The 12,290-nt window shown below is 34.4% G+C and overlaps 1 non-coding gene across 1 annotated transcript; it reads left to right on the top strand.

Moving 5' to 3' along the window:
• The first annotated feature begins 1,178 nt into the window (after positions 1-1,178).
• On the top strand, positions 1,179-1,285 carry LOC126675973 (small nucleolar RNA R71). Its single transcript, XR_007640153.1, has one exon. It is a non-coding gene; the product is annotated as a small nucleolar RNA R71 (small nucleolar RNA).
• Positions 1,286-12,290: the final 11,005 nt, after the last annotated feature.

Genomic DNA, 12,290 nt, shown 5'->3' with positions numbered 1-12,290 from the left:
GCAAGTCACTAAGGATGAGTGAGCTACAATTTTCCGTTAGGAAAATTGTGCCTTTGTCTTCCCAACTCCTTTTCTTCGTTATGATTTCTTTGAGGAACTTCGCGTATTGAGGCATCTCACGCAAAGCATCCGCAAAGCTTATATTGATTTGGAGTTTCTTAAAAATTTCCAGAAATTTATGGAATTTTTGGTTATCCGGCGTCTTCTTCAATCGTCCCGGGAAAGGGACCTTCGGCACAAATGGAGGAGGAGGTGGCGGTTTTACATATGGAAATTCGGTTACTTCCTCCTCATTTGTTCCCGTTGTTAGATCGATCGCTTTCTCTTTACTTGCATGTGGATCATCAAGTTCTTTCCCGCTTCGGAGTTCAATGGCTTTGACTTGCTCCCTTGGATTTGACTCCGTTGTAGACGGTAAACCCCCTTGAGCTCTATTTTGAAGCGAGATGGCAAGTTGAGAAATTTGAGTCTCGAGATGGTGATTGACGGAAGCTTGGTTCTTAAAACCGGTTCTAACTTCCTCAATAAGCTTGTCAATTTTGCTCCCCTTATCCGTATTCCGATTTTGAAAACCGGGTGGGGGTTGTGGTCGGTAGTTGTTGAAGTTGCCTTGGTTTTGTGGACCACGGTTTCCTCCTTGAAAATTTGCTCCTCCCATATTTGGGTTGGCATTGGCTTGACCCGAATTTTCCCTCCACGAAAAGTTAGGATGATTCCTCCACCCCGGATTATAGGTGTTGGAATATGGGTCATTGCCTTGCCTTTGTCCATTGACATAGTTGACTTGCTCATTTGAGTTTTGATGTAGGACGGGGCAATCCATTCCCGAATGATCGTGCCCATTACAAGTCTCGCAACCCATTTGAACTACCGCAAGTTGAGCATTCCTTTGATTTGCTTGTTGTTTGTACATCTCGAGTTGTGCTAGAAGTGTTGCATTCTTCGCTTTCATTGCTTCAAATTCTTGGGTTTGCTCGAGGGTCATTATACCCTTTTGAGGTGGTTGCCTCAACCGCTCGGTTGACCAAGAACAACTATTTGTAGCGAGTTCCTCTAGCAAGTTATTGGCCTCATCATAAGTTTTCTTCATAAGTGATCCTCCCGATGCCGCATCAATCGTTGCCCGTGTACCCTCATTGGTACCATTATAGAAAATAGAGACAAGATGCTCCCTCCCTAGATGATGATGCGGACAATTTCTTTGAAACTCTTTGAAACGTTCCCAAGCTTGGTATAGAGATTCACCATGTAATTGGAGAAAATCTATAATTTCCTTGGTCATCCTCGCGGTCTTACCCATAGAGAAATACTTATTGAGAAAAGCTTGTGCCAATTGCTTCCATGTTGTGATTGAGGTGCTTGGAAGTGATTGAATCCAATTCCTCGCCTTATCCCTCAAAGAGAAAGGAAAAAGACGAAGCTTGATTTGATCCTCCGTCACATTATGGATTTTGAATGTGTTGCATATCTCCGTGAATTTTGAAAGATGGGCGTTTGGATCCTCGCGTTCCAACCCATAAAATTGGCAACGACTCTCAAGTAGTTGAATCATTCCCGGCTTGATTTCAAAATTGTTAGCGAGTATAGGAGGTGCAAAACATCCATAGTTGGCGTTGTCTACGTTGGGTAAGAAGAATTCACCCAAGGTACGTCTTACGGGAAGAGGGGCAACCCTCTCGTTTGGCCTATTAAGAGCTAGGCCATCATGTGGTGGTGGTGGAACAATCCCTTCGTGATTCAACGGAGGGTTACGGTCGTCCTCCATTATTTTGGATTTCCGCGCTGTTTTTCGGATACTTCTTTCGAAGGATGTTAAATCTGACTGAAACGGTTCTAGCGGTTTTCTGGCACGTCGTGTATTAGGCATACACTAACCAAAACTCCTGCGTAAACACAAACAAGAAAACCAACGTAAAATCCAAGAATCACAAAGTATAAAAAAAAATAACTAAAATTAATCGAACTAACTCAATCTAAGAATAAGATACTTTTAATTAATTTAATTGCAATTGCTCCCCGGCAACGGCGCCAAAAACTTGTTGGCAAATAATCGCAAGTGCACGATATCGCGCAAGTAATATAACTTGGAAGACCAAGTATCGATCCCACAAGGAACAATGAACTAAACAACTAATTTCTAATATTCTTTAATTGGCTAGTAGGAAAATAAATGGATTTGTGTAAACTAATTATAATCTAAAGTGAATTAACTCAAGTAATTAGACTAAAAATCTGAAATCAAACAAATAAATTGAAGTTTAAACAATAATGGTAAAAAGCTCAAGGATTGATAATTCCAAATAAACTAGTAGAAGAATGGATCAAAATTTATCTAATGATTTTATTATGAATCGAGCTATTCTAATGCACCGAATCCCGCTCTCTCAAGCCTCAAAGATTCAAATAAAATCACAACCCAATTAGCTAATCAATTATTAACTTGCTCTCACAATATTAAAACTGAATTAAATAACTAAATTGTAATTATGAAGCAAACTCAACGACTACCTAAATTCCAACCCGCTCTCACGGCGTTTTCCTCTAAGTTTTTAATTACCTATGTCTATTTAATTAACAATCTCTCAATTAGTTAATTAAACACAAAATCATGAACTAAGTGATCAAATTAATTCAAGCATTAATCTTAGTAATTAAAACACAATTTTACTCACTTAATAAATCCTAATCCAATTCGAAAACTAATCTAAGTGTTCATATCAATCCCCGAACAAAGGATTTAGTTACACATGCTTAAGCTTAAATTAAACAAAGAAGAAGATGAAGAATTAAACATAATTAGAACAATAAATACCGGAGTTGTCAATTTCGGAAGAATCGTCTAGATTAAACTTGAAATCTTCACAATCGTTCTTTGCAGAAACTAATAATAAACTACTTATAAACTGCTGAGAAATAGAAGCTAAAACGCTATTTTAAGAGAACGAAAATAAAACTAATGTCTTCTAATTTATTCTACGTATTAAATTGAGTCTAGTACAAGGTCTTTATATAGTAGGAGAAGTTCCGGAGTCTTCTAATTCGTATTACAAATCAATTTGTAATAGGAGTTGTAATTGTGATTTGAGGAAGAATTTCAGTCCAATTCAAAGTCTGCTGCACGCGTAATTTTCTTCTTTCCCGTTCGGGAAGCCATAGTCCCGTTCGAGACATGCCCAGTTTTAACATGGTTCCCGAACGGGAGCCTCGTTCACGTTCGAAAAAACGTGAACCGAGAGCTTTGCTCTCGTTTGGTCCTTTGTGTCACGTTCGTGAGATGTTGATTTCCTCTTGAGTCCCGAACGAGACAAGGCCTTCTCGTTCGAGACTCATGCTCATTCGGCATGGTTCCCGTTCGAGAAACCTTTGTTTCGAACGGGAACAACCTATTTTTGCTCAATCTCGTTCGTGAAACCTCAATTTCTTCGTCCGCAAGCTACGCTTTTACTCGTACACGCAATCCACCATAAATTTGCCCCAAATAGTCGTTTTTCACCTAATTTCCACTGAAACACTAACAAACACTATTAAACGTAAAAACGCCAAATAATGTATAAAAATAATACTACGCATGATGAAAAACCGAGTAAAATAGACCTTAAATATAGGAGTAAAATACTCCTATCACCCAGCTAAACCATACTCCTTCAACAAATCTAGCACATATTTACACTGAGATAGTGAAATACCTGATTTATTACGAGCAATCTCCAGGCCTATGAAGTATTTGAGAGAACCTAAGTCCTTCAATCTAAATTGGCTGGCCAGATATTATTTGAGAGTAGATATAGCCTGAAGATTTGAGCTAGCAATTATTATATCATCTACGTATAGCAGAAGATCTATGAATCCACCAGAGTCTGATTTTGTAAACAAAGAATAATCAGATTTTGATTGAGTGAATCCTTGAGACAAAAGACAAGCAGTAAACTTCACATTCCATTGTCTAGATGCTTGCTTAAGGCCATATAATGACATTTGGAGTTTGCAAACCAGTTTGCCAGCAGATTTGGACTCCCCCTTAACAGTATATCATTGAGGTATTGACATATAAACATTCTCATTCAACTCTCCATTGAGAAATGCGTTGTTAATGTCAAGTTGAGACATGTGCCAACCATGAATAGTTGCCAAAGCCAGAAAGACTCTTACAGTAGTGTGTTTAGCTACAGGACTACATGTGTCCTGGTAATCAAGACCAAATCTCTGAGTGTAACCCTTAGCCAGTAGTCTAGCTTTATAACGAGCTATACTGCCATCAGAATTTGACTTTATCTTGTAAATCCGTTTTGATCCAATAACATGCTGACCTGGTGGTAATGGAACAACAGACCAGGTATTGTTTTGTTCCAGAGCTGTTAACCCTTCTGTCATGGCTTGTTGCCAATTGCTGTGTAAAGCTGCTTCCTTATATGTTTGAGGTTCATGATGAGAGGAAACTTGAGAGACAAAAGAAAAATAGGATGGTGATAATTTGGAATAGGAAAGGTATTTTTGAATGGGGTGAGAAGTAGAACAGGTTGAAGCTTGATGATGGTAATCAGAAAGATAAGAAGGTATAATATGTGGTCTGGTGCTTCTTCTAAGAGGGATAAAAGAAGTAGGCTGAATTTCAGAAGATGGTTGTGTTTCATGAGTAGGATTGGGGACAAAAAAGTTGTAAGGAGGAATGATTGGTAGCACAGGGGATGAAGGAGCAGCAGAAGATATTGAATGAAAAGGGAAAATGGTTTCATGGAAATGGACATCTCTAGAGATAAATGTCATTTCAGTTATGAGGTCATATGGTTTATAACCTTTAGTATGCATAGGATAGCCAATAAAAACACATCTTTTGGCTCTTGGATCAAACTTCTTTTTATGAGGATCTACATTTGTAGCAAAACACAGAGACCCAAAAACTTTAAGGGTAGTATAATCTGGCTTGTGATGAAATAACTTTTCATAAGGACTCTTGTTTCCCAGAATTGGAGTAGGAATTCTGTTGATGAGATATGCAGGAGTAAGAACAGCAGAACCCCAAAATTTCAGAGGTAAATGTGCTTGAAACAGTAAAGATCTAGCCACATTAAGAAGATGTTGGTGCTTCCTCTCTGGAACACCATTCTGCTGAGGTGTGTAAACACAAGTGGTCTGATGAATGATTCCCTTGGAAGAGTAAAAATCAGAGAGAAAAAACTCTTTACCATTATCTGTTCTGATAGTTTGAATGGACTTATGAAACTGATTGTAAATCAGTTGATAAAACTGAGAGATTATGCTTGAGACTTGGGACTTGTATGCCATCAAATATATCCATGTAACTTTGGAATAATCATCTACTATGGTGAGAAAGTAGTGATTTCCATTCAAATCAGGAGTAGAATATGGACCCCAGACATCCATATGAACAATTTCAAAAACTGACTGTGTATTATTATTGTGAACAGGAAAAGGCAACCTTTTCTGTTTTGCCAAAGGACAAATATCACAAACATGATTCAAGCAAATATCAGATATATGTAACTCAGATTGTAGATATTGCATTCTAGGCTTAGAAGGATGACCTAGTCTACAATGCCACAAATATAAGTTTACAGCAGCATTAACTATGACAACTTTCTCAGTATTAAAACTACTAACTATCTTATTCTTATAATCTTCTATTTGAAGATAATACAGTCCTTGAATGACTTTAGCATGACCAATCTTCATCATTGTTAGGTGATCCTGTATCACACAATAATCAGCAAGAAACATTAGACCAAAGTTTCTGCAGTGAGTCAATTTACTAACTGAGAGTAAATTAAAGCTAAAAGAAGGGACTAACAGGACATTGTGAATGATCAATTTGGAAAATAATTGAACAGATCCTATGTGTGTTATAGGGGCTTTCATTCCATTAGGTAAGTGAACAAACCAATTAGATACAGATTTGTATTCATAAAACAAATCTTTGGAACAAATGATATGGTCACTGGCTCCTGTATCAACAATCCAAGTATTCAAGTTCACTTTTCCAGAACATGCATTCATAGCTGTAAAAATGGATGATGAAATAGTCATACCAGAGGAAGATGAAATTGGCATTGGTTCTGATAAAGATGGAACACCAGAGGAAGGAGAATTATTCAGCAGCATATACAACTTCTGCATCTGCTCATCACTCAGATTGAAAGAATTGGAGCTGTTTGACATTTCTGGTGTAATGGGTGTAGAGTCAGTCCATTGAGTCTGAACACTATAGGCAGCTCGAGGACCTTGTGAAGATGAATACTGATTATTTGAAGTGCCTCCAGGCTTATGAAAGGCTGGAGGATGTGATGGTGGCCTGTACTGATTATACTAGTTGTTACTAACCAAATTAGGATTCCGGGTTGGTGTTCTGAACTTGAAACCAGGTGGAAATCCATGTAATTTGAAACAACTATCCTTATCATGCCCTTGCTTGCCACAATGTGAACAAATTATGTCAAGCTTGGGTTTTCTTACTGCCATTGCTGCTATAGAATCCACCATACTGAGTTGTTGAAGAGATAGAGCTCTCTGACTCTCATCTCTCAAAATCATATTATAAGCTTGGTCAATATTGGGAAAAGGTTTAGTGTTAAGAACTTGTGATCTTTGGTTCTGAAAAGTGTCATTCAAACCATTGAGAAACTGGAACACATAATCCTTCTACTGCAAATCATAGAATTTTTGAAAACATTCTTGATTGCAACGCCCACAACTACAATGTGGCAAAGGTCTATAACATTGAAGCTCCTCCCATATAGCGTTCAATTCAGTGTAATAAGTATCCACAGACTTAGTACCTTGAGTTATAGTGCACAGTTTATGTTGCAATTGACAGATTTTTGCATCATCTGGTTGCAAAAACCTTTGACTTAACTTTTCCCAAATTTTACTAGCATTGTCCATAAAGAACACAGTAGATGCTATAGATGGAGAAATAGACCTTAATAACCATGCTATCATCAGGTTGTTGCAACGAGTCCAGGCATTGAAGTGAGCATCTGTATATGATGGTTTAGCAATGGTTCCATCAAAGAATCCCTGTTTGTTTCGAATAGAAACAACAAGAAGAAAAGACCTTCTCCATGTAACGTAATTTGACGAAGTAAGTTCTGGTTGAACTATGACAGAACTATGATTTTCAATAGGATGCAAGTAAAATGGAGAAGATGAAGAAGAATCTTTAGATTGTTGAGAAAACGCCATTTTAAGATCAAGAATTGGAAATTTCAGCTGTGAAATTGATGTGATTCAAGTGGAAATCCAACAACAATACTTGGATATTCAGAAAGAGAATGATATGTAGATTCAAAATATGTGATTTGTGATGAGAAAATCAAAAAAAGAAAGAATGGGTCAATAGTGTTTGGTTGCCGAGAACAATGGCAGTTACCAGTGAAAATCAGAGAAAAACCTGCTTTGATACCATGTTAAATGAGAAAGTGAAAAGAGAGTAATTTGCCAAATGAATCACGTGATTATTCATTAAGCAATGAGCTGTTTATATACATAATGAAGAGCTCACTATATCTATAATACAAGCTGAAGTAGAGAATAAATATCTCTAACTAACTTCTCTAACTAACTATTCTTTACAATTAGTAAGCACGAAGAACATATACATATTTGTAATTTAAATGTATTAATTAATTAAACAATAAGTTATAACTTAACTGAAGATATAAACGCTTGGCAGAAATATGATAGGTCATGTATTCAATTATTCCACAAGCGTTTAACCTCCCAAATTATAAAAAAGTGGCTTTTTACAAAAGTACAAATTTCAGCTAAATGTTTATAAAAATACGCTCTAATTTTATTTTTATTTTATAAAAATACGCTTTTTGGTAGATTATTAGTAGATCATTGATAACATATTGAAAAATGAGATATTTTTTTCAAAAAAAAAAAATAAGTTAAAAGAAATAGTTTTGCAACATCACCAAGTTAAGCGTATTCTTATAAAAATATATAAAAAAAAAGATGGAGAGTGTAATTTTCCCTAAAAAAGGTATTGATTACTAAACTTTGTAACATTAATTTTTAGTAAATATGATTTTTCTTTTATAAATTATTTTAAAAAAGGTTTAATAAATTATGATTTTTTTCCAATGAGTTTTTTTTTTAAATTACCTTTCAAAATTACTTTTATATTTAATATTTTCGAATTGTCAAACTTCATATATTTGTTAAATAGTGTTTAATGTAATATCTTTGAAAATTAATATTTTCCTGGAATTTAATTTTGAAAATAATAGTTTTTCAAAAAATAATTTCAAGATTCTTACAAAACATATAATATTTTTTAACTAATTTTTTAAAATAATTTTTATATACTATTTTTAAGAAATATTATATTTATAAAATTAATTTTTGAAATCAAAAATAAATTATATACTCATTAAAAACAATATTCCTATTAATACTTATTTTTAGATAGTAAAAAAATTTCACTAATGTTTTCTGAAAAATAATCGTATTTTTTCCAAAAAAATAGAATCTTTAAATTTGAATTTGTTACACGTTTGTGACAGATTTAGACCTTTTGGAAATGCGTCACTCATCTGCAACAGATTTACATCTGTCATAAATTTATGACGCCAACAACTGTCATAAATTCGTCACAAATTTGTGATGGATGTAAATTCATTATAAATTTGTGAAGGATATGTGATGGAAATTGGCGTCGCACAGTGATGGAAATCTATTGCAAATGTATGACGGATTTGTGACCGATTTTCCGTTACAAATATTGTTTGAAAAAATAAATATTATTTGAACAAAAGATTCTTCATAAAACCGTCAAAATTTGTGACGGATTTAGGATAAAATTTGTGATTCAAAAACTCCTTCACAAATCTGTCTCAACTGTATAAATTCCTCAAAAATATGTGATAGGGTTTTCTCATTACTATTTGATAGTTTTTTTTTTATAATTGTGTAGGAACATTGTCGAACACTTGGAAAGTTTATAGAAATTTTCTAGCAACAAATTAATTTCCAAATTTCATAAGTTATTACATAAGGAGATCGTAGGAGAGAACTCTACAGTAACAAGACGTGAACAATGAGAAGAGCAAAGCATAGTGGGACTTTGCGAGGGAAAAATTAAGGTTGGTATGAGCAAAGTAGTTTTCAGGAGCAGACTATGCAGTTCGCAAGCGCGAACTTGGAAGGACATAAAGACTAGAGCAACGACCATTTATTATCTCAATGAAGACCTGATAAATCAGTAGAAATTAGTCGTTGGGACTTTACCAAATTCATGGGCGAACTACAATTTATATGCGCAAACTTCACCAACATTATTTTCAAGTTCAAGACGTCTAAGATTGATAATCTTATTTTCATAAGCGTTACTCAAGCAGTTTTATTTTACAAGTCATTCCATCCGGCTTTTAGTTACTCTTGTTTAGACGTTTTCCGTAGTTTGAATATGTTCTTTATCCATTCGTGATTGTATTAGTTCCTTTGCCATCCACTATTTGTGGATGAGCTAATACAAATATCTTTTTTATCAAAAAAAAAAAAATTCACCAACATTCTTTAAAAATGAAATGCTGGTTTGTTGCTCCTTGGTTCACACAAAGGAGCAACAAGAAGATTTGTTTCAGGGGACGTATATATCATACCTTTTAGGCTTTAAGTATGTTTGATGGTTAACAACTTTAGCATTCAAACATTTAAACCAAATTTTAATATTTGTGTGAAAATCCCTTATAATTTTGTTGGTTGTGAGTTATCCCTTGAAACTTATTTGTTGTTGTTTGTTTTTTTCTAATTTTTTCTTTGTGAAAAACTAGGGTTGTTGTTGGTTTTGTTAATTTTTCCTTTATTTAATCAGCTTTCTCTGTTCACATATAAAATAAGTAAGTTAAATCAAGATTTAAGCAAAGTAAACAATACTCAATCAATTCAAAAGTTCATAATCCAATCAGATCAAATAAACATAATCCGAGAGTTAATCCTTAATTAGGGTTTAGCAATGATAGAAGAATTCATAATAGAAGAATACAAACAATCAAATATGATGAATCCATTGTCGTCGTCTTCTTCCTTTTCAATCTTCAATCTTCTTGTTTAGGGTTACAAAAGTAAAGAAAAAGATGTAAATATTATGTTCTATGTTGCTAAGTAAAATTGCTAACTATTGCCAACTCTAACATACTATTCTAATTTGCCTTAAGTGTTTAATGTTGTAGGAATGATTCCGCTCTTGTCAAGACTTTCTCTTCGAGTTTAGTTAACTTTCGGTATGTTGCAGTACAAACCGGCTCGGCCCTATCATGATATGGCCGAATCCTGGAATATTGCAGCGGACGCCTGTTCACTGAGCACAAAATATGCTCGACAAGCAGGTCATAAATTTTTCCTTCTTTGCTTTATGCTCGTCTAGTTTGAAGAGCAATGAGTCGAGCATGTTATAACTTTGGCCCGTAGAAGTTTTAGGCATTCTTGCTCGATGAGCAAGATTAATTTTGGCCAGTAAAATTTAGTTCCTTGTGATCCGAATTTGACTCTTCATGTGTCTAATAAAACCTGAAAACTACGAAAATCATATGCATAGTGATTGAAACACTTAAACACAAATATTAGCATAATAACGCTCAAAATTTTCTTCATCTCCGGGAATATGTACATCTACAGTTGAAAAAAAGCTAAATATTTTTCAGTTACCAAATTATATATATTTTTATATGATAATCAACGAATTATAAAAAATTTATAAAACTATTATAAAACTATTGTAGTTTTATAAAATTATTACCGAACTATAAAAAAAAATTGTGACTGTTTTGTAACTTTCTAAAATTTGGTAACCATTTTATGGAAAGGCCATATCTAATTCGGTAACCAAAGATATCTAACCCTAAAAATTGTGTTTTCTCATATATAATGTGAGTTATCCAAAATATTGCCTTACCTTTTGTGTGAATAGATCATTGATTACCTTCTTCTCTCGAGATTACTGATGAATTAATCTTTAAACTATAGGCTCATTTAACATTATTTTATTACCTTTTTTATGAACTAATAAAGACTTCCCTTCTTGCTTTGTTTGCTTGTTAGCTGTAGAAGATCTTCATTTCCTTCAATTCCAAACATTGAGCATCAGGAGAATGGGTTACATAATAATATACCAAAAATCGCCAACTGAATCTACAAGTCGTAAGCTAATCGATATTCTGAAATAAAAAATGTTACAAATATTATAAATATAAAATTTCGGAATGTAGAATTTGATACTAATAAGAAGAAACCATAGCTGGGATATAATTTTGTTGACATGAGCGAGATGACACCGGGAGTTCCCCCAAACACTTCAGCAGGGCAACAGTAGAGAATAAAGGCCCCAATGAAGCGTTCAGGAGAACTCTAGACGACACCTCACAATTTCTTTCTGCTTTGTTTTTGTTGAATATTATTGGTAATAATGCATGTTTTGGCTTTTAAAATACATAACTTCCTTCGTCTATATATAGACATTCTGAACTCTGAATCTCCTCTTATCTTTAGATATTATGTCACTAAATTTTCTCGTGAAGGGTTTCAGTTAAGTGCAACAAAAATGAGTTAATTATTTTTGCGGTTACGAAATCACTGTTGAAAATAAACCCAACTTGTAATAGAGTGGACCTAAGTCCGAGTTATCGATCCCACAAGGAGTGAATTCAAGAGTGATTATCGATGAGAATGAACTTTAGTTGCGATTCAATTCGTTTAGCATAATAGACAATTGGAATTTGAATTCAAGTATCAATTTAACAATAGCAATTAACTAAAATAAAACTTTCAATTAACAATTAAACAACAATTCTAGAAGATTAAAGCGCGTAAACAATTACGGATAACTCAATTAATAAAGGGGTTTGGAGGTCGAAACTATACTTAGGTCATGCAATCAATGGTTCGGGTCTAGGGCTTCAACAAGTGAACCGAGCGTTCCTAAAGCATAACTCACGCTCTCTCGAGCCTCAAGGAGTTATAAAATCACAAACAAGCCAACTAACCAAGCCTAATCCACTCTCGTGGCACTAAACACGATTAACAAACCAATTGGTGATTAACAATCCACTCTAAGGTTTCCTAATTTCTAACCCACTCTCATGGTGTCATTAATTAGGATCCTAATTGATCTATCCAATTAATTAACCTTCTCTCAAAGTGTTAACCAACCTAGAATCATGTTTTAGGTAGCTAAACTAAAACAAGCATTAGGGAAATCAATTAGAACAACAACAAAGAGCCCAAACCCTAACCCAAATCATACATTTCTAAACTTCATTTCAACCCCCAAA

Source organism: Mercurialis annua, linkage group LG3 (genome assembly GCF_937616625.2).
Source record: "Mercurialis annua linkage group LG3, ddMerAnnu1.2, whole genome shotgun sequence".
NCBI lineage: Eukaryota > Viridiplantae > Streptophyta > Magnoliopsida > Malpighiales > Euphorbiaceae > Mercurialis > Mercurialis annua.
This window is presented reverse-complemented; position numbering and strand designations above follow the sequence as displayed.